This window comes from Cavia porcellus, unplaced genomic scaffold (genome assembly GCF_034190915.1).
Source record: "Cavia porcellus strain 051 isolate PalLab524CR breed Dunkin Hartley unplaced genomic scaffold, mCavPor4.1 scaffold_27, whole genome shotgun sequence".
NCBI classification, from domain to species: domain Eukaryota; kingdom Metazoa; phylum Chordata; class Mammalia; order Rodentia; family Caviidae; genus Cavia; species Cavia porcellus.
Genome location: NW_026947510.1, coordinates 44,013,517 through 44,035,447, shown reverse-complemented (window position 1 = coordinate 44,035,447; position 21,931 = coordinate 44,013,517). Strand labels below are relative to the sequence as shown.

General features: G+C 38.1%; 1 protein-coding gene across 20 annotated transcripts in view; it reads right to left on the bottom strand.

Annotated features, from left to right (window-relative positions):
• Plekha5 (pleckstrin homology domain containing A5) overlaps positions 1-21,931 on the bottom strand; it is a 237,595-nt gene that overhangs the window by 125,471 nt on the left and 90,193 nt on the right. Inside the window, exon 1 of one of the 20 annotated variants that reach the window (XM_063238312.1) lies at positions 15,578-15,988. The exons of the other annotated variants lie outside the window; for them this stretch is intronic. The gene's annotated coding sequence lies outside the window, so the exon portion shown is untranslated. Of the gene's footprint in view, positions 1-15,577; positions 15,989-21,931 lie in introns of those variants that run through there. 20 annotated transcript variants of the gene reach the window in all.

The window sequence follows — 21,931 nt, the reverse complement described above, 5'->3', positions numbered from 1 at the left end:
TCCTCTATTCTACTTTGCTTGATACTACCAAGTTAGAAAGTATAGGCAACAACTGTAAAGACAGTAAGATTCATTATGACGCCCATTCCGGTTGACTATTATCTTCTTTTAAAACCCTGTAATGTCTCAAATGTTTTGGTTTTATTCTTTACTTTTTTGTTCAATTTCATTATAACTGATGATATAGGCAATTCTTTTTAAGATAGCAAGAGGCAGTATGGTAACCATTGTTGATCACCTTGTATTCTGTTTTTACATTATGTACTAGGTCCATCCTTATTATTTGACTGACTCTGTTTTGTTATGTCACATTTGGTTTTACTCTCTTCAAAAAAAAGTACTAAGAACTGTGGGAGTAATAAAACCCAAATGTGTAATTGTCATTGTACAAAAGAAAGGAAAAGAAAGTGTTCTAAAGAATATAGCTGCATATATATTTAAGTGTATAAGATAGATAACCATATTACTGAGTTTTGTTGGATCGTTGTTGGATCCAGTCTCACTGTTTGAAAGTCCACTTTATATGCTTTAATTTTTTAACTTGAACAACCATTTCTAAGATAACAATATGTAATCTATTAACTAGTGATTTCCTATTGTTTATTTTTTCTGAAATTCTGTATAACTTGTACCCTATTTGTTTTTTTTCTTTTTCTCCATAAAAAAAAAATTCATAAAATTGGTAAATCTAGACAGAGAAAAGTGATTAGTCCTGGTGGCAAGAAATGTGAGAGGGGCAAATAGGGATTAACTGTTTAATGAGCACCACAGTGACTTTTGCAGCAATAAAAATGTTTTGGCAACAGATAGAGGTCATGGTTTACACACCACTGTGAGTGAATCTACTAATCACCATGCACCTTACACTTTAAAATGGATGCTTTTATGCTATATGACTTTTACTGTAACTTAAAAGTAACTGAAATTTATGAAATATGTAAAGATCTAAAGGAAGGTGGCCATTTGAATTTAATCAGTCCTGGCCAGTAATATTTCACTTTGCTTTCTTATTACATAATATCAAATATTATTCTACAAGTCTTCCTTGGATTTGCTATGTATTGGGATCTTCTTCATTATATACAACTGGGTTTTTTTTGGGTGGGTGGGGGTACTGGGGATCAACCTTTCACCGCCTCTCCCAGGCAGGCGCTTACTAAACTGCCAGCCCTCATACACAACATTTTAAGATTTCAAATGTGGGTTTACTTTCTGACAGAATAATTCCGATACTGCTTATGAAACTGCCCAATGGTACATCCAATTTGTTCAGGAAAAAGTCTCAGGAATATCTAGATGAAAATCACACATGGAAAAGACAATAATAGTTTACTATTGAGATCCTTGAGCAAATTCCTTGGTAGTCTGGAATGCTCTAATTTATTTATCTGTTTATCACAAGAAATATGGGATTAACAAATTGCTTACTCCTACTGTTCTTGCTCCTGAACAACTGTCTACGCGAGTGGCCATTGCTACAAGGATAGGAAAAGAAAAGGCAAAATTTGAGAATGCTGCATTAAAATGCCATCTTAATCTAGAAATTTTACATGTTTGCAAAGTTTCAATTAAAAGGAGAGAAAAGCTGAGATGGGGAATTGCACATGGGTGGCCAGCCAGGGCAACTTAGAGATCTTTTCTCAAAATCAAAGCTGGAAAGGGGCTGGGAATACAGACTCAGTAGTCCATTTACTTCAATGAGTGAGGAGGAGAGAGGTGGAGAAGGAGTGGGGAAAGAGAAGAGGGAGAGGGAGGCAGAAGAGTGACAGAGGGAGAAAGTAGGGGAGGCGAAAGAAGGGAGATAGATCAAAGTCTTGCCCTCAAATGTTTCAGGTGTGGTAAGAAGTTCTACACAGGTCCAGAGTTCCCACCATGAGAACAGTATGGCAAGGTCACACACTGGAGGGGTGGGGGGAGAGCAGGCTGGGGAGAGCATAATTTCAAAGCAAATCCAGCGGTGCAGAGGCTCTGTAACAGCTAACTATCAAGCCTTTCACTTTAAGTGGGCTAGTATGGCACCCTGCTGAGCACTTCATATGCATGCCATAAAGGCTTTCCTTTAAAAAGGCCACACCTTGTCTTCCCCCTTATTGTTGTAAAACTGTCATCCCACTGTGGAGGACAAGAGAGCTAATCCCCAGTTTCACAGCTTCTAATACATTTATAAAGTATAAAACAGATGTCTCACTAGTAAATGTTATAAATTTTACTTTTAGAATCTATATATGTAATTATGCTATATATATTCAATTTATTATCATATTAATTTCCATACGATATTACTGAAAATGCTTTAAGTAAAAATAATCATTAAGATAAACTGGGTTTTGGAAATGTTTTTTCAAGGTGATTATGTGTAATGTTCAACATATGTGACTGGCTACAAGTCTTGCATAACTAGAAAATCAGAAATTTGGTTAGGTGGCCACAGCAATTTCTTAAAACTGGCCTAACCCCAGCACTGAGGAGGCTGAGGCAGAAGGATCTATGTGAGCTCCAAGCCAATCTGGGTTACAAGTAAGTTTCATTTAGGAACCAATAACAAACTACGAAGAAGTCTGTTATTGGTTCCTAAGAAGCCTCATCACAATTGGGACCACCCAAAAGCCATTATTCTCATGGAGAAATGATCAGAGAAAAAGAGTTCTAACATTATAAATTCTGAGATTGTAGTTTCATAAAAGATCTAGAGTTGTACTCTTTAAAATATTATCCATGAAAGAAAGAAAAGGAACATAAGACGAATGAAGAAAAGAAAAGAAAAAATGATCCACATAAATAGTATGTCCACTTCTAGGCCTTTGACAAAATCTGTGTTTAATTTTCACTCAAACTTTATCAAGATTAATGATGCAGACTACAAATCAGTTAACTTTTCTCAAGTTGCTGAGCCTATTACCTGGCAATGTACTACTAACAATTCAAAGGAAATTAACTTCTCTTATTTTCAGTACAAATCACAACTGTCATTCAAGGAGTCAATGTGACTGATGGAAGCATCTGACCAAAGGCATTAAAAAAAAAACAAAACAAAAAACCCAAGGGCCAGGGATTTAGCTCAGCCACATAAGCACCAGCCTGGCAAGCTCTAGGTTGTGAGTTCGATCCCTGGTACAAAAACAAAAAACAAAAAAATAATCTAATTTTCCCTCTATGTAAATCTGTTTTTTGAAAGTAGTAGTTTTAGAGAGTATTAGCTGCTATTCTATAATATGCATGACAAAACTAGATAGAAGTGCTTTAACTGTTCTCTAACTGACAGGAATTCAGGTTATACATTTAGTAGAGAATAATCTGTTAATTTTTGAACATAGAAGAGTATGTTGTTACCTCTTGCTTTTGCTGGATCTAATGAAATTAAGAACCTTTCCCAAACAAGAGCAAAGCATATCTAGTGGGTATTTAGCATTCTTCGTTCTCTATTGTTCTTGCAAACTAATGAAATATTTGATATTTTTAAAAATCACTGGTACCTCCAACTTTTTTAATTACAAGGATGGGAAATATAATTCAGTTCTATCATGTGACACTGCAGTGGTCAATATTTTGAGGAAAAATTACTAGTAATCAGTTATGACTCTCTGTGAAGCACATCTTTGATTCCTAAGCAACACTATTAGTGCTCTGTCTTTCGGGTTCAGGTCCCCAACTTCTAGAGAAGCCACTTAATTTTCTACAACCTCAAATCCCTCAGGAAATCTTACTATCACTGAAATAATAGAGGCTGTATCTGTGGTAGCAGCCTCCCAGATGGCACCCAATAAGCCACAGCCAGAATCACCTAGCTAAACTGTAGCAATTTCTTTACTCACAGAAATGCTTGCTGGTTTTTGTTTTTGTTTTTGGTATCAGGAAGGAACTGAACTCAGGGCCTCAAGCTTACCAGGCAGGCAGTATGCCACTGAGCTATATCCCTGGCCCTGCTTGCTGTGTTTTAAATACAACGTGGGATGATTTGTTAGGCAGCAACAGATAAATTAATAAAATCCATTTAACTTTCCCTAAAGCCTGCAAGTATTTTGTAAGCCCTGTCAAGTTTAAAAAGCATTCTTCTCTCAGTTCCTCCATTTTTCTGCTTTACCAAACTTTTTTAGAGTCTACACTAATCATGCTACAAAACTGCTTTCCTAAAGGTCAATCAATACTCTCATAATTGCTATATCAATGGTCTCTGTTTCTTCTCACCCCTTTGATGTCTATGCAGCTTCTGACAATTGGAAATCTTTACATTCTTGGCTTTTACTACACTGAGTTCTCCTTCATATCTGCTCCCGGGTCTCTGGATTCATCTTCTAATTTTCTTGATGTACTACGTTTTTATTCATGCCCCTTAAACACATGCATTCTGATTTAAATCCTCAACTTCTTCCCACAATAGGCACGATGACAGCACCAGCAGCAGTAACCAGCACAATTAAAATTTATTGAGCACTATGTGCTAGGCCCTAGGCCAAGCTCTTCGCATGTCACATGTACCATCCCATACATATTTAGCTTTCCCATTAACTCTTTGGTGCCTAAACACACCGTGCAAGATTGCTCACTAAATGTCTGAAGTCTCTTGTTTGCCACCATCTTCCCAGCATTTTGAATAGTGCCTGACATATATTAGGTATTTATGGTGCAGGATATCCACTGCATAAATGGCTAGGAAACTCCATCAATCCATTTTATTCTCTACTAACTGGTACTGCTAAGTTAAAAAATCAGGATTATAGACTTTAATCATTTATGGCAGGGTCATTTAAGGTTGAAAACAATAACAAACAATTTAGTTTAGACAACACTGTTCTAAGAAAGTAAAATAACTACAAGACACAGTTTCACTGTCAAAGCTATGAGCATTGTATGTAACAGAATTGAGAAAAGAAGTCTTGGAGGATTCTTTCTGTGCAGAGGAAAGGGGAGAGAAAGTACGATTAAAAGGTTACAGCAGAAGGTTAGCAGAAGCAGGCAGACAGTAGCAGTGGACCTGAAAGACAAAAATCATGGTTGTGTCTTGAATTATATTTGAATCTTCTGTCGGATCTTCATTTTTTCCGTGTTCCAGCAGCCGTCTGTGGGCTTGGCTATCTAGCCAGTAAGTCCTGAGACAGAAAGTCTAAGCCTTAGCTCTACCTTACAAAAAACTTACAGGTTGTCCTGTGGTGAAATACTGTTTTGCTTACATTGTTCTGATCTGCTTTGTTATGTCCTCTTGTCTTAATCTCTTAAAAAAAAAACACACACACACACAAAAAAAAACCAAAAAACAAAAAAACTTAACTTCCAGAAGGATATATTAGTGTAGGACCTCAAAGAATTGCTTCCATTAAAATGTGACCTATGTTATTCTCTTAGCTTTTTTTCCCAAAAGGTTGTTGTGATAATGAAAAACCACAAGAAATCTGCCTGTTTGATGCAAAAGTTTTGGGAAGGAAATTGTCTATTATACCACCTAAAGGTTCCTAAATAAAAACCCATACAGGAAATTTTATGTAAGGAAAAGCTGTCTCTCTGGATAGATAATCAATATGTTGCTTTTTAATAGGATGATAGCTTCCATTTCTCTTTTATACTGAGAAGCAGGACTACAGCTAAAGCTTCGTTACAGGTTAAGGCAATGCTCATCATGTTCACAGCTGGCAAGTTTGCACTGATTTTATACTTATATTCTTAGTGAGTGCCTTTTATCTCATCATATTGGTACAACAGATTTTTCAAAACTTGCTAAATGACTTGAGATTCTTTTTAACTGCTAAATTTTTAAAAGTTCAAAGGGTAAGAGTGAGCCCTATGGCTCACTTTATGACATGTCCTCAGAAGGATGTGAATATACTGTTGTAAATACAAAAGTGCTTTCAAATTACTAAAAATGCAATTTAAAGTAGAAGTGGGGCCAGTGCTGTTATCCTAACTTAAATGTAACCATCTTAAATGCAACCAACACAGAAACTCTCACATTTTACAGAAACTAAAATCTCTGCTGTTACCATGCCAGAGATCTTATTTTCTCAGCATCTTTGCATGCTGGAGAGCACTAAACACTCAAATAGTTACTCAGTGTCTGGATTCCGTTATAGCCTCTGTATTATTTATAGCTCATAACACATTTTCATATTTCACAATAAAAAAAAACTTCTGGCTAACCTAAACAAGCTTAAACTGACAGGGAAATTCCAAGTATTGCAAAAGAAGAAATAGTTTTTAGTAAGCAAATAAATTTTAGAGGGAAAAAAAGGCAAATAAATATGCTCGCTTTCAAATGAAAGCCAGCATCTACGCATGCAGATTGATGTGATTAGCGATTCCTCCTTCCTAGCTTAAGACCTACTCCTAACCATTTAGCATGCAACCTTTTCATTTGCTTCCATTCTTTTTGTTTTTTAGCAACTATTCTAAAATTTTTGTCACTCTCCTTAAGCCATCTACCTAATCACTGCCAAGCCAAATCAGTACTAGATGTCTTACAGTCTCAGTTTTAACTGCAATGATGCTCACTCTTATTTCTTCCTTGGAGTCATCAGAAGATAAGGGACCCATTACAGATTCTTGATCCGTTTTCTTCCCAACTCTCCTGAGACCTTGCTCTAACAATTGATTCTAGTCTTTCTCCTTGTACAAGCTCTTCTCTTTAATGGCTCATATTTATTAGCTTAAAAGTAAACTTTAGTTGCTGTCTGTCTTTCTTTTTTTAAAAAAGACAGAGTCTTGCTCTATAACTCAGGCTGGCCTTGAACTCATGGTGATCCTCCTGTGTCAGCCTCCCCAATGCTGGGGTTACAAGCATGCGTCCCACACACACTGTGCTGCCATTCTTTCTTGATGCATCTTGCCAATATATTTCTCTTTTGCATTGGTGCCCAAATGAACTCAACACTGGTTGCTGGCACATCTTCCCTCCCTTCCACATCCTTCATTCCTCTATCAATGGTGATCTTACTTCTACTCTTTCCTTCCTCAGTGAAAGCCAAGTTAACCTTCTTAACCACGAGCTGAAGCCTGCTTCATAGTCCTTTCTCACAGGACTGACATGGCATACCCAACAGTTAACACTGCTCATTTCTGGGCTTTCTAATCCCAGTTCTCTGTTGCTCTCATGCTAAGCGTTTCTGTTAGGGCTTGTCCAGCAGGTAGACACTTGCTTGCTTTCAGGTCACTCCCCATCTGTGAGTGATTTAATTCATTCTTTATCCACATTGCAAAATTCATAATGCCCAAACCTCTTATTCTCAGTGGAACCTGTTTCTTTGCTAAATTCCTCATTTCAAAATTCAAATGCTGGTGAGCAGCTCTTCCCCTATTCAAGTTCAGCTAATCCTGAGCCTACCTCCGTCACTTTTGTTACATCTAACCTTCATGTTTGCTGCCAGTTTAAAATTTTTATCCTGCTTTTTACCTTATCATGTAAAATTTTAAGGAAGCCATGCTTGAGTGCCTCACCCTTTAATTTACACCCCCCCCATATTGCTGCAGGCTTTACCTTTAAAATATGCAAATGTTATCTGTTCTGTTTCTCTATGTAGCCCTTCAAAATGGCCCACTGAAGGCAACATGATTGATGGTCTATGGTTGTTAGGCTGGCATAACACCACTGCCTGTGCTCCCAGACTCCAAAAGGTCACACGGATTCTCCAGCATTACTAAAGCATCTCTCTCTGCCTCAAAGAGATGTACTGAACTGGGGGCCAGTAGTCACTCTGCCTAGAATGCCACCTACCACGTTTTTCTACTTAGTAAATTCTTATTTGCCTTTTAAAACCCAACACAGACATCACTGGCTCTGGGCAGCCACCCATGCCTTCAGATCCCTGGACAGAAGGAGTTGTTTCTCACCACCTTATACAGAGCACATACTTTTCTCTCGCTAAGCTCAGCCCCTGCTCCAGAGGAACTGCAAATAAAAGCCAATTAAAATCTTTCAGCTAAATTTGTTGTAATATAGTCTTCTGACATGTTCTATTGACTTAAAACAATACAAATGTATTTCCTCACAGATTTGGGGACTAGACATCAGGACAAAATCAGTTTTATAGGCACAGAGAGAAATCAGGCATTGGGAAGAATCCCAGAGCTCTAGAAGAGCTCGGTACCCACCCGGCCTTTTCCAGAGCCTTCTAGCTGTGTGCATTCCTCATCCAGTGAAAATGCTTTCTCTGAAATGTATGCAATCTCTGCCTGCCTCCCTCTAGCAGGACACCTGGCACAACAGTTTCAGTTGTGTGGTCCACCTGCCAAGAGCCTTAACTGAATCACACCATTTAGTTGTTTTTGTACCTTGGTTGCTATCAACTCAGCCTGTCCTGTGAATCAGCCAGTCTTTAATTCTTTTTATGTCCTTCCCTTCTTTCTTATGTATAAAAGTTCTCTCTTTCTCTTTCCTATTATCTCCCTTTTATGTTAGATACTGAGAGTATGGGTGTTCTTATTTACATTTTGTGTTGCTCTAACAAAATACCCAAGGCTGGGTAACTTTCAAAGTACACAGTTTTATTTGGCTTATGATTCTGGAGGCTGGAAGGTCTATACAACATGGCACCTGTGACCTGGAAAGAAACAACCTGTCTGTGTCACAACACAGAAGAAAAGCAGAGAGGGACCATGTATAGAAAAAGGCTAAGCATGTGTGGTGGCCCTGCTTGATGACCACCTCACCTCCTCTCTTGAGCAGTAACTATTCCTGTGAGATCCAACCGACTCCATGAGGCAGGCACTAACTCATTCACAAGGGATGAGAGCCCCTGACCTGATGGCTTCTTATCAGGCCATCCTCTGAAAGGACTTGCACATGGGGTGGCCTAGCTTCTAGCAGCACACGAACCTCTGGATGACAACCCACATCCAACCTTAGCAGTACTCTTGTGTGTCCATTACTTTTACAATAACTAAAACACCAATGTGCTGAGCTTCAGGTTAATTCTAGAATGGCACCAGTAATTCAAAAATGTCACTGTTAAATTTAGTCAGGCCTGATTTGAATTTGTAATCCTCCCAAGTGGCTGAGATTACAGGAGTCACTGTAGCTGGCTCAACAGGTCAATTCTTTGTTTATGAAAAATTCTTGCTTTCAAAATTATTTATTTATTTATTTATTTATTTATTTAATGGTACTGGCTATTGAACTCAGTCTTCACATTGGGCTATATCCTCAGCTCTTTTATAAATGATTTTTATTTTGAGACAGGGTCTCATTAAGTCCCTATTTTCAATCCTCTTGCTTCAGCCTTCCAGAGGGTTAGAATTAGGTGTGTACCACCCAGCATAGCTGCTGGCTTCCTTATTAAGACTTTACTGAGGTACTGAAAGTAAGGAACAGATATGCAGGTTACAACCAGGAAATTTGTTACACTAATTAAGTACATTCTTAGGCACATTCTTTGCCCTACAAATTCTACTTGTGTATATAGGTTGTTTTTGTACTGTTCTCTCAGATTAAGTTGGACCTATCTCCACTCTAGGGAAATGATGCTGGTTAGATGCAGACCCCTGCAATTCTCTGTTTCTTACCACCAGCAACATGACCTAAATGGAAAGGAATGTTTCTAGCACAGTTACAAGATTGCTTTCAGTAGACAAATCATAACTTTCTCACTGACTTCAACTGTAACTTCAGAGATTGATTCTTCAGGAAAAAGTACAGCTCTAAGGAAAATTTGTGCCTATATCCAAAACATGTTTTGACAGATGGAAGAAAAAGCACATCACAGCTAATCTGAATAGGGGTTAGCCTCACAGATTTGTGCCCGACAGATAGCACATCAGCTCTCCACCAGATGCAGGGAAAAGTAGGGGAAGAGCCTGAGTCTGAGCCTTGGCCTTCTTCCTCTAAGGCTCACCCACGCTAACGTGATGGCCACAGGGAGAATTTCACTGTACTTACGAGTCACAGAAACTATGTTCTGAATTTGTGGCTTTATAATCTTTACAAAGTACATCTCAGATGTACACTTAAAAAAGTCAGAAATGAAAATATCAGAATTATCCTTAGGATTTTACTAACAAGTACTTTTCATTAAAAGTTCTCTAAATTGCACAATAAAGGTCTAGTACTTTGCTTTGGACAAATATGTCTAATAAATCACCAAAATACTAATTCTGCATTAGGTTTAATAAGCAACGTGGATCTGTTTCCACCTCAGGAACCACAGACTGATGTTCAGCAAGGCCAGCATGCAGTCTGCAGGGCCCTCTTGGGTCTGACAACCAGCAAAGATTTATGACAAGAGGTGCTGGTGCGGCATCCAGTCAACGTGTGTTCCTTCCTTCTTGGAATAAACGAGGAGCTGAGGACACGCATCAATAGGCAAGAGTATGGAAAACTGCTATTTAAATGAGATTTCTAATTTAACATATTCCTGCTGGTTTAACCACCAGAGGAGCATGCATGACTGTCCCATTGAGCAGCTTATATCATTAGTGGTATAAATGAATGTAATCACACATCGGTCTTCTTACTAATAAAATTAGTAAGACTCCACCAGATGGACAGTCATGCGAGACAGGGAACCAGAGCCACCAGAGTGCACATTCTTGCAGGAATGAACCAATGTCCCAAAAGAACCACACTGACCACTTCCGATTTGACACTTCTGCCCCTCCCCATGACCTGACTATTGTCATCAGGCTTCGTTCTGAAGGTTTCACCACCTTAGCATCCAGTGCCAAGCTCCTAGGACAGGACTTCAGGGGATACACGCAAACCATACCCAAAATGGCATGTGGCCTGCTGAAAGGTGTTTTGTTTTTTTTGAGGTAAGGTCTCAATATGTAGTAATGCAGGCCAACCTCAAACTCACTTATGTAGTCCAGTATGGCTTTGAACTCAAGGTGGCCTTTCTGCCTTAGCTTCCCAAGTGTGGGACTACAGGTACGTACCACCATGCCCCATGTGAAAAGGTTTTATGAGACTGTTGCCAATGAAGATCTGGATGTATGTATGAGTCCAAGATTAATGTGAAGAGGTATCAAGTTGAAACAAAGAAACAAAAACCTCACAATATAATTCCCAGGCTGAATGATGGTACAGAAAATACAAAAGAATACTTCATAATTATAGTTATTAACACATATTAGTTGTAGAAATTAATGGTTTTCATCATGACATGTTCATATATACACATAATGTAAAAGAGTACTTGATAAAAGGTCACAGAGAAATATCTTGATGAGAAAAGAACTATCAAGCCAGGAACTACAATTAAGAGAAGGTGGTGACCTACAAAAGAGTGGGTGAATTGAGACAGCATCAGGAAAGCAATGAGGCAATTACATACTGAGGCTGACCTCTATGTGACTCTGATGAGGGGGTAAATCCAACAATTGATGGCCTCATTAAAAGTTATGCTCTCTTAGGTTAAGTGATGGAAGTGCATACTTTTGATGTACCTACCTTTGTTTGTTTTTTGAGACAAGGTCTTACACTGTAGTACAGGCTGGCCTTCAATTCATGGTGATCCTCCTGCCTCAGCCTCCCGAGTGCAGAGATTACAATTGTATGCTACCATGCCCAGCTTAAACCATTTATACCATTGAAATTTCATTAAAATAAAATTTTACATAAATCAACCAACTGACCCTAAGCTGCCAGACATCAAATTTTAGAGCCTAAGAACATGCACTGTACCACCTGATAGCTGAACATCTTGCTGTGAAAGAGCTGCACTGCCCAGGTTCCACTCAAATTTTCAATGGACCTCCTTAGAGTTCAGAGTTCTTCGAGACAGTTAACACAATTTATTACAGCCACCAATGAATTATTTACAGAAAAAGTATTAATTCATATTATCAGCTCATATGTGGAGATTATGTAAGAATGTCTAGGAGTTCTAATGTGTTTCTTTAACAAAACTGTAAAAAGGGTTTCGTCGGGCTGAGGATGTAGCTTGGTGATAAGTGTGTATAAGACTTTTGGAGGTCAATCCTCAGCATACAAGAAAGTGTTTGCTTTTTAAATTCAATCTTCACTGAAGTAGAGAGAAACAAAAAAATATATAATCTCTCACATAGTGTTTTATTCATTGAGACAGACTGAAAAGAACAAAAAAGGAACAAAAGCTAGTTTTAATACACATTTAGTGAGTGAATGTCAACTGTGTACCAGGCACTACTGGGTTTCCATTGGTCTAAGAATTCATTCTTTAGCTGGGCATGTGGTACATGCACAGCTCTTGAGAGGCAGGAGGATAACTGGTTTTGTAGCCAGGGTAGGCTACATAATGACTCGAAGTCCAACCTGAGCTAGACAGCAAAACCATGTTCCTAAAACAAGACACAACAAAATAAAACAATCTTCCCCGCTTTGTCTGTTACACCAAACATAGGAAGAACACACAGGTATTTTAAAAACTAAGACCCTTATAACATTTTATCATGTATATATGCTGGTTCTTTTTTTTTATTTTTTTTTAATATTTTTACCACAGTTATCCAAGTAGGATATGCTGGTTCTTTTTTAAAAAGACAAAAGACAAAAAGATTCTAAGTATAATTTATGTATCAGTACATTATAGTACTTCTGTGAGGCTTGTATTCCAGAGAAGACAAGTAACTTAAAAAACTTGAAACCAGAAAATATTTAGCTATTTGGAAAGCAAAAGTAACAAATATTTATTGACCGCCTACTTTATGGCTAACACCATGCTAAGCATGCTAAGTTCTTTACACAAAATCTGATTCTTGGGCCAGGGCTGCAGCTCAGTGGGAAAGCATCTACTTAAATAGTGTGTGGGGGGCCTTGAATTTGATCTTTAGTGCTGCAAAAATAAATACATAAATCAAATTTGGTTCTCTCAAATATCAAAATGTTAAGATTTATGTTTACAGCTGAAAAAATAGACAGTAGAGAACTGAAAATATTTGCCTGAAATCACAATCTAGAAGCTAGATTAAAACCTAATCTACCAGATTACAGGTATCATTACAGTTATTTCCGACTATGAATTTACCACAGGAACAATCTAAGAGTAACTTTCAAAGAATGCATGGGACACTATGAGAATCATCTAAATCTTCCTTGGTACTATGTGCATGTAACAGTCACAGCCTATACTCTGGCACAGATCACACTCCTTCTGGCTTTCGAAATGCCATCTCAGCTTCTATCACTATCACCTGATGTGCTGAGTTTTGAAACTGGGGATTAAATCCAGGGCCTCTGCACTGAAGTAACTCCCCTGCCCCCTTTTTCTTTTGAGACAGGGTCTTGTTAAGTCACTCAGTTGCCCACACTGGGCTCAGTCCTGTGATCCTCTTGCCTTTGCCTCCCAGGGTGCTAGGATGACGTGTGTGTGTGTGTGTGTGTCAGACTGACTCTGCTTTGCTTAACTGTACATTTTCATATCCCATCACCTTGTAACTATGAAATTACAAGATGGAAAATAAAAGTAAACCCACAGTTCTTTCAGTTATCCCCGTATTTTCAATGTGTTCATATTTTGAGTTATTAAAGGGCTTGCCAAATGTTCAATGTCATATGGCATAATTTCCCTTTTTCAAAAGAACTATATCCCAGAAAATGCTAAACTCCAGAGTTGAGTTATAAACAGGATGTAAAAAGCCCACTTCTGCTATAAATAAGCCATCATAACTTGCTATTCTCCAAGTGTACTCACCACAGATCCCACTGTCATACGACTCCACTGGGGATCTTTACGCACTACTGTAACCACATAAAAATTAAAGAAGCAAACATTCCTTAATTGGAAGACCCTAAATTAAATAAATGAGTTAATAAATTTAGTAATTCAGAAATGAACAAAGCTTATGCTTCATCTTTAGAAACCTGATATTCTCCCCATCCATAATTTTTCTATATTTCTCTTTTTCCTTTCCTCTTGTATTTCTTCACAGTTTCCATAGATCTTTGATTGATTATTTATCTTTATTGATGATCTATAAAGATCTATGATTAGAGGTAAATAGGATAAGATAATAAAAGGAAACAGTATAAAGTATAATTATTGCCACGAAAATTTCCTGATTATCCAGTCTAGAGGAAAAAACCACATCTGTCATTTTTAGTTATATAACTCACATAGAATATGTATTTCTGGCAAATTAGATTCAAAGACCATAGATGACTTTACATTTTGCCCATAATTTATTTTTCAGTTAAGAAAGAAAACAGTTAATAGAATTTATAAAAGTAACACTTACTAAAATAATCTCATTACTTTAGAAACCTTAAATGAACTTCCTATTGCCATGGCAAAACATGACACTAAAAATAAGCGGAGATAAACAGGGTGTGCAGGATGCCCAAGGTCGTACAGTGAGTCAGTGCTAAGCAGTGGGAACAGACTTCCTGAGTCTCATCACCTCAGTCTCAGCTCAGGCACTCACCACCCTTTCCCGGCCACACAGGCTTACGGGTACACCCACCTCCTTCACGTGTGCCAATCCCAGGAAATGGCACAATGGGGGCAGCTCACAAAATGAAGATATTTTAGGAAAGCATCACATAATTGCTCGGCATTTGAAGGTACTAAGCTTTTAGTATTTTCTTCCATTCTTCCCCCCCCCCACAGCATTTTTCTAGAATGCTTTAAAGCATCTTTTATGCCTCAAATTCCTTACTTGACTTTGTATGTTATCAAGAAATAAGATTTTGCTGCAAGGAAATATATATGACAATTTTATGCTTTCTCTCTGAATTTTGAAAAAATGTTTATCTCTTGCAAAGTGATGCAATTTTAATCTCCAGGAGAATACTCAGAAGATTTGCTTACCAAGCTTATCTATTATAAATATATAATCAAAGTCATGTTCATTATGGAGCAAAAATATAGATTTCAAGTATTATACAAAATTATGCATGATACAAAAATGCATAAAATATATCTCCTTCAACTTCATGGTAAAATACAAACATTTTGGATTAAAAAAATCATAAAATACTTAAGATTATCATCATAGCAATCACAGTAGTATGAGTTCAGGAAAAACTCAAAATAGCAAAGCTTTTACTGTGCTCCAAACACTTTTATAGTAGAGTCAATAAAAAACATAACTAATTCTAAAAAAGAGTATGAAATAATGGTGACATCTTGTGTTTTATGACGTGCTGAAAATCTCATTTAATTTTTTTTAATGACCAACTGCATTACAAAGCAAAGATTTCTGAACTGCCTATTTGAAACTATGCATATACTATTGCAACACATTTCATTTTCTTTAAATTATTTATCTTATACTGGTAGGTCTTACCTTTTACGTTAGTAGGTATAGGACTAAAAGGCAAAGACAAAAACTATAATATCATTAAGTTTAAAAGAATGAAAATGTCAAAAGTGTCCAAGCCGACAAATCCTGAAGTCTACAATTCTGCCAGTATTACTGAGCACAAACAAGCAAATGGAATTTGTGGAGAACACGAAGAAGTATCATCACATCAATTCATGCACCTGTCCCCTCAGAAATGCATTGCAAATATCAACAAAGAAAGAGTCAGATTCAGACTGCAGAAACAGTTTCCTCCCATCTGCAGCTGAGTTAGGTGCTACATAAAGCTTCTGCTTAGTACAAAGGATATAGCAGGATGTAAGGAAAGACAGTTTTGTTAGGAATAAACAAAATAGAATAAAACAGGTAATTAACTCACCAAATAGTCTTTTGCTAAAAACCTATATTCTTCCCTTTATCTCAGCCTTCTGGTTTCTAAAAACAAATTACACGCTTTTTGACAGAATGATGACGAAAGGGAACACCGTGTGATCTCTTTCCACTAAAGAAAACCGAAACACTCTGCAAGCTCCAAAAGTAAGTACTTCATGAGCATGCTCAGGATCTCCTTTAAAATGACTTGGTATTTCATCTCAGCATGTGATGACCTACTTCCAAACAAACTCAGGGAGCTGCAAATTCAATCGAAGATCATGAACTGTAACAAACTAAATGGAACCACTAAGTGATAATTGATTTGTTTTTAACTCCATGATTTTTGTGGTTCATTTAACTTGATGTGACGGGAAATGATTATTTTTACACTTTTATTAGAACAACCTTTGGTTTCAACATTTAATTATCTATGGCAACATAAATATTCCAAACTTCTGGGATAAACTGAAGTTTCAAGGCACTCATAATATGAACTCAAAACATAAATAAGACCATTGAAAAATTTAGCAAATCATAAACTTTGCAACTCTTGTTCTGTCCTTTTGTCTATTCAGTAAGAAAAACAACCTGAAAACATGTAGTGGAATTTTAATTTCTCCTCTGGAAATACCAATAAATTAAAATATTGTCTTTATTTTATTTAAATTTTATTTTTTAAAAGGGGGTAAAACTACACGTAAAACAGAACAAAGCAGATCAGAAGAAAACAATGTAAATGACACAGATTTCAAAGCAAGACAAGAAGAGATCTACAGTGGCTACCATAATGTCTCTTGTTTTCTTCTAAATAGTTGTCTATATCTTTACAAACAACGAATTCATACAAAACAAAATAGTACAAAACTGATCAGAACAGGACCAATGAAGACTTTATAGGCCTTCAATACCAGTGTCTTTATTTTAAAAATTTGCTACTACAAACTACAATAAGATTTTTTTCATCTATAGATTACACATTAAATGAGAGCACAGATGGTATGATTATGTAATAGTAGACCTTACACATACATTGACAAACTTATAAAAGAAGATCCTAAAAGGAAAAACCTCTGCATTTTAAGAAATAAGGCTTGCAAAACTGTCACAAAACTTAACCAGAAAGATTACATATTTACATTTATGCCTTAAATAATGTGCCCTGGCTTGCTGAGTAAACTACTGCCAAAGCTTTATGGATGATACATATATGGTCATGACAGTCAAGATATTTAGCCTCCGGTGTGTTTGTTTATTATTTTTTCTTTTCTCCCCCCCCCCCCCGTCTTTTTGAAACAGGGTCTTGCTATGCAGTTCAGGCTGGCCTTGAGCTCACTTTGTAGCCCAGGCTGTTCCCGAACTTGCAAGGATCCTCCTGCCTCTGCCTCCTGGGTGCTGCTGGGACTACAGCATGCGCCACCACCTCTGGTCTGTTTTAGTCATCCACAAACAGAGACCTAGTCAAGCCCCACCGAAACCAACCAGACAACTTTCATATCCACTCGTCACTTCCACAGTGGCGGTGAGGCAGAAATGGGAAGCTCATACAGTTGACACAAACCGAGCTCAGTTCAGCAGGCACTGAATGACTGGGCTAATTCTACCTGTAAATGGGCACCTATGCTAAATGCTGCTTTTCCTTTTAACTTTTCTTGTTTACTTGATCATGAAAATTGAAACTTAAAAAGGAAAAAGAAATTTTTTTTTCAATCACAGAGGAAAATTCATAGAACCACATCTAAATCCAACATTTTCGCTGGGCAGGGGAGAGGGAGTTATTAAGTTTAAAGAAAACAACCAATGCACCATTCCTTTAGCATACTCACTGGCAACAAGCTTTAGGCAGGTGTAGATATAAAGACTGCTACATAAACATGCCATTTCTGAGGAAAAGTCCAGGAAAAGAAAGAGAAAATAATAAAAACAAACACCAAGTGTTATACAGCATACTAAGAAATGTCAGCTGGGTGTGGTGGTGCTCCGCTTAATCCCAAAACTTGGGAGGAAGAGGCAGGAAGACCACCCTGAGTTACAGTCTGAGCTACACTGTGAGTTCAAGGTCAGCTTGAACTACTTAGAGACCCTGTCTCAAACAAAACAAGACAAAACAAAACAAAAAAAAAGTGTTACTATGCATTCTGTATACTAAATTATACAAGTGTCAAGATGGAGTTCTACAAAAAAAGACTAAGTTACCCAAAATACTTATGGAAATCTTAGCTGGGCATGGTGGCACATGCCTGCAATCACAGTACTTCGGAGGCTGAGGCAGGAAGATTGCTGCAAATTTGAGGTCAGCCTGGGCTACACAGTGAGTTTAGGACTAGCCTTAACTCTATGGTGAGACCTTGTTTCGATGAAAGGAAAGCTAGCTAGCTTGCTCCTCATTTAAAAACAAACAAAAACCTAACTGTGATCTATAAATACTTATCAAGAACATGTTATTATATAGAAACATGGTGTAAGATAAATCACAGTGGAAGTAAAAATGAGTGCAAAGATCTCTTTTTTAAAAGAGCTAAGCAACAAAAGATATTGAGATGTGTGCATGTGCCTGTGTGTGCGTGCCAGTGCTATGGCAAAAGACAGGTGCGCGGGCATCTGGAGTCTAGAGTGGGGGAGGACGGCTTCCGATCAGGGAACTGGGGAGGTGTTGTGAGATTACTTCCTGTAATGCCCAGAGGAACACAAGATCCGATTAGAAAGAAGGAAGAGGAAAAGCCAGGTGGGAGGCTGAAAACTGTGACAGTATAGGTCCTAGGAAAGGTGTGGGGTCTGGAGAACCCGTGACACTAGCAGTGTGAACCCGGCGAGGTGAAGGCTGCCATCGGTGGGGGAGCAAGAGACACTGTGAACTACTTGGGAGGAATGTGGAGGCAGCTGGCAAGGATTAGGGCTGTGTGTCAGACAGCAGAGAAAGACACAGGTAAGTGAAGGCAGGGAGAGAAGCAGCAAACTCTGGCACAGTACTACTCCAAACTGACTTTATGAATTTCTCCTATCATCTGATTGCCCTTAAACAAGCATTTCCTACACATTCAATTTAAGTATTCTGATTTAAAACTGAGATTATTTTGCAATTACATGTGTCCTTTCATTTTAATTACAGGTCCTTTTTAAAGACTTTTTTTTATTTCATCACTTATTTTTTAATTTATTGGCCTATCCTGTCTCTACCAGCAAAAGTTGATATAATGTTTCCTAAATGCTATCCAATAAGAATGAAAGTTTAAAAAACTCAACCACCCAAGCATGGTGGCGCATGCCTATAATCCCAGCATTTGGGAGGCTGAGGCAGGATGACTGCTGTGAGTTTGAGGTCAGCCTCAATTGCATAGTAAGACCCTGTCTCAAAAACAAAACAAAGTAAAACTAACCAAATTAATTTTTAAAAACTCAACCAAAGATACAACCTATATCTTTCTTTTTTCCAACGTTTTGGGTTTTTTTTGGTAGTACCAGGGATCAAACTTATGACCTTGTGCTTGCCAGGCAGGCTCTTATGCTACTAAGCTAAATCCCTGGCCCTTTTCCACCTTTTTTGATACTATGTGGTGTAGGTTGGTCTTGAACTCACAGTAATCCTTCTGCCTCAGCCTCTCAAGCACTGGAATTACAGGTATGTGTCACCATGCCTGGCCTGCAACCTATTTCTATGACAACTGAGTAATACACCACTACTATATTCCATTACATGCCCACACAGTTGGATGCATGGATGGATGGGTGTCTCCACATTTTAAACACATCTGGCTTTCATTCAATACCTACACAAAGAGAGAGACTGGGAAGAATAAAAATGGAAATGAGTACCTAAGTCTCATACTGCAACTTGTTGCTCTGTCTGACTACATTGTCTTTTTAAGAGCAGTCTTAGGTTGACAGTAAAAATGAACAGAAGATACAAAGGTTGCCCATATTCCATCTCTCTTCTCACTCGCAGGGTTACTGTTACTGAATCCACATTGACATCGCCAGAGTCTAGGTTTACTACTGGTGCTGTACACACTACGGTTGAGTCCTATACTGTGATCTATTGTTCCGGTTACCACAAGGTTACAACAGAATTATCTAGTAGCTAGCGAACATGAGAAAGGCCCTCCCTAACCTCTTGCTCCAGAAAAACCATTCATGGACCTTTTGGTGCGGGATCAAACATTTTGGAGAAGTTCTCTAAATTTTGAGGTTCCTCTGGCTGCTCAACAGTTCATACAGTGAGATGGACAAGTAAATAGTAACTGAAATAAGGTTAGAAAGTTGGGAGTGAAATATGGTAAAGCTAAGTAGTGTGTGTGTGTGTGTGTGTGTGTGTGTGTGTGTGTGTGTTCATCCTGTGGATGAACACTTCAAGAAGAGGAAAGTAAGGAACATGTGGGAAAGGCAGAAGCTAGTGCAAGTACACTACGTGGGGAGATGCAGTGCCAGGGTGTCTAGGGTATGAAACAGGCCAGCAAGGAGTAGGGATAGTTTATAAAAGGCTTTTAATTACTAAATAAAAAGCTTATTTCTGTAAGCACTTCAATTACTTTTAAATAGTGCAGGGACATGGTCTGGTTTGTGTTTTTAAGTAAAATGTAGATGGCAACTTACAGTAATGGATAGAAAGGGCGCTAGATGGCTGGTGCACAGATCAGCAGCAGGCACTTTGAGGGAGATTTTACAGTAGCACCGTAAAGAAAAGATTGAAGAAGAAATAATAAGTCTGAGAGCTTTTAAAGACCATCAAGCTGCTATGGTGGTAGATGGATGTGGGTACAACACATGGAAACACTGAGTACACTATAGACCGGATGGGCTACTGGTTGAAATGAGGTTACTAATTTCACATAGAGAACACAAACATGAAAGGCAGGCAGGGTTAGGAGGCATTTAAGGGAGACTACGTTCAGCAAGAGAGGAGAGAATAAGAAGAGAAAATTAGATTGGTTTTAAACAGAGTCTAAAGCTCTGACAACCACCTCCTGACACCTAGCATGGGTAAAAGCAAATAACCAAAGATTCAAATTTGCAGAGTAAGAATAGAGGTGAAGTAAAGAAGTTCAGAAAGGAAAAAGAACAGAACTATTCACTGGGACTAACGTGAAACAAACAAACAAACAAACAAATAAAAAATCAAGGAAGGGATCTGTCTTCAAGAAAGTAGAGTTGTGGGGGAGGAGCGGATTAACCGGCCAAGAATTGAGATGACTGAAAAGAGGCAGTGGTTAAACTTTATCAGGTCAACATGAATGGCTTAGGAAGTTGACTTTTGAGGTTAGTAAAGCTGGAAATTAGTAAAGCACACTTTAGGGTATGTCAGGGCAAGTCACAGAAGTGGGACTTTGGTTCTATGTATGCTCCTGGCCCCTTCCCCTCTGGCACTGTTCCCCTGATCTGCTTCCTGGCCTCCCTGGACTAAGCATCTTTGTTATGCCATCCTCTACCATCATGTTCTAGTTTTGGAGCCAACTGACCATAGACTGAATCCCCTGAAACTGTGAGGCAAATTAAACCTCTCTCCTTTAAATTGTAGGTGTTGATTACTGTATTCCAGCAACCATCATGACCCTTGTGGGAACCATCTGAATAGTTATTGTGACATCAAAATCGGCTGAGAGAAAGATATGGGGAGCCTGAGCACAGACCAAACACTTAAAAACAAGAAGCATTTAGTGAGTGCTTACTTTGGTCAGTTTTTGTGCCAAAATCTTTACACAGATTACTGTTCATACTTTCAATAGCTTCATGTGATAAAGATGTTAGGAATTTCAAAAGAAAATGAGGAACTAGAGGCAAAAGCCTTTGACAACTATGTTACCACATTCACACAGCTGGAAAAGTGGTAGAGCTACAGGAAGATTCATAGCTGAATTCTAGCATCTGTGCGCTAAACCATTGTAGTCACCTTAGACTATACTGTGTTTTAGCTATCCATAGGCTTTTAAAAAGAGCAGTAAGCAACACAGTATTTACTGAATGTTTATTACATGGTTTCACTTAGCATTTACAATGGCCCTGTACAACAGATCCTGTCACTATTCTATCAGACATTGAGCCCATAGGCTTTTGTGATGTCACACAGGTGAGCAAAGTTGGAATATGGACCCAGATTTCAGACTTCAGAACCCATGCTCTAAATGAGATCTAGCAGGCAAAATGCTGATAAAGAAGACGGAACTGTGGACAGATGTAGGCATAAAAAACGGGTAAAAGAGAAGAACCTACAGTGAGCAAGAGAAGCAATGACTCCAAGATGGGGGTGGAGGGAAAAACTTGGTTTTGTTTGGTTTTACTGAAGTGTAGATTACATTCTACCAAAACCACCTACAGTAACTTCAATGACTTTTAGTAAATTTACAACTATTAGCACAACTACTTTTAA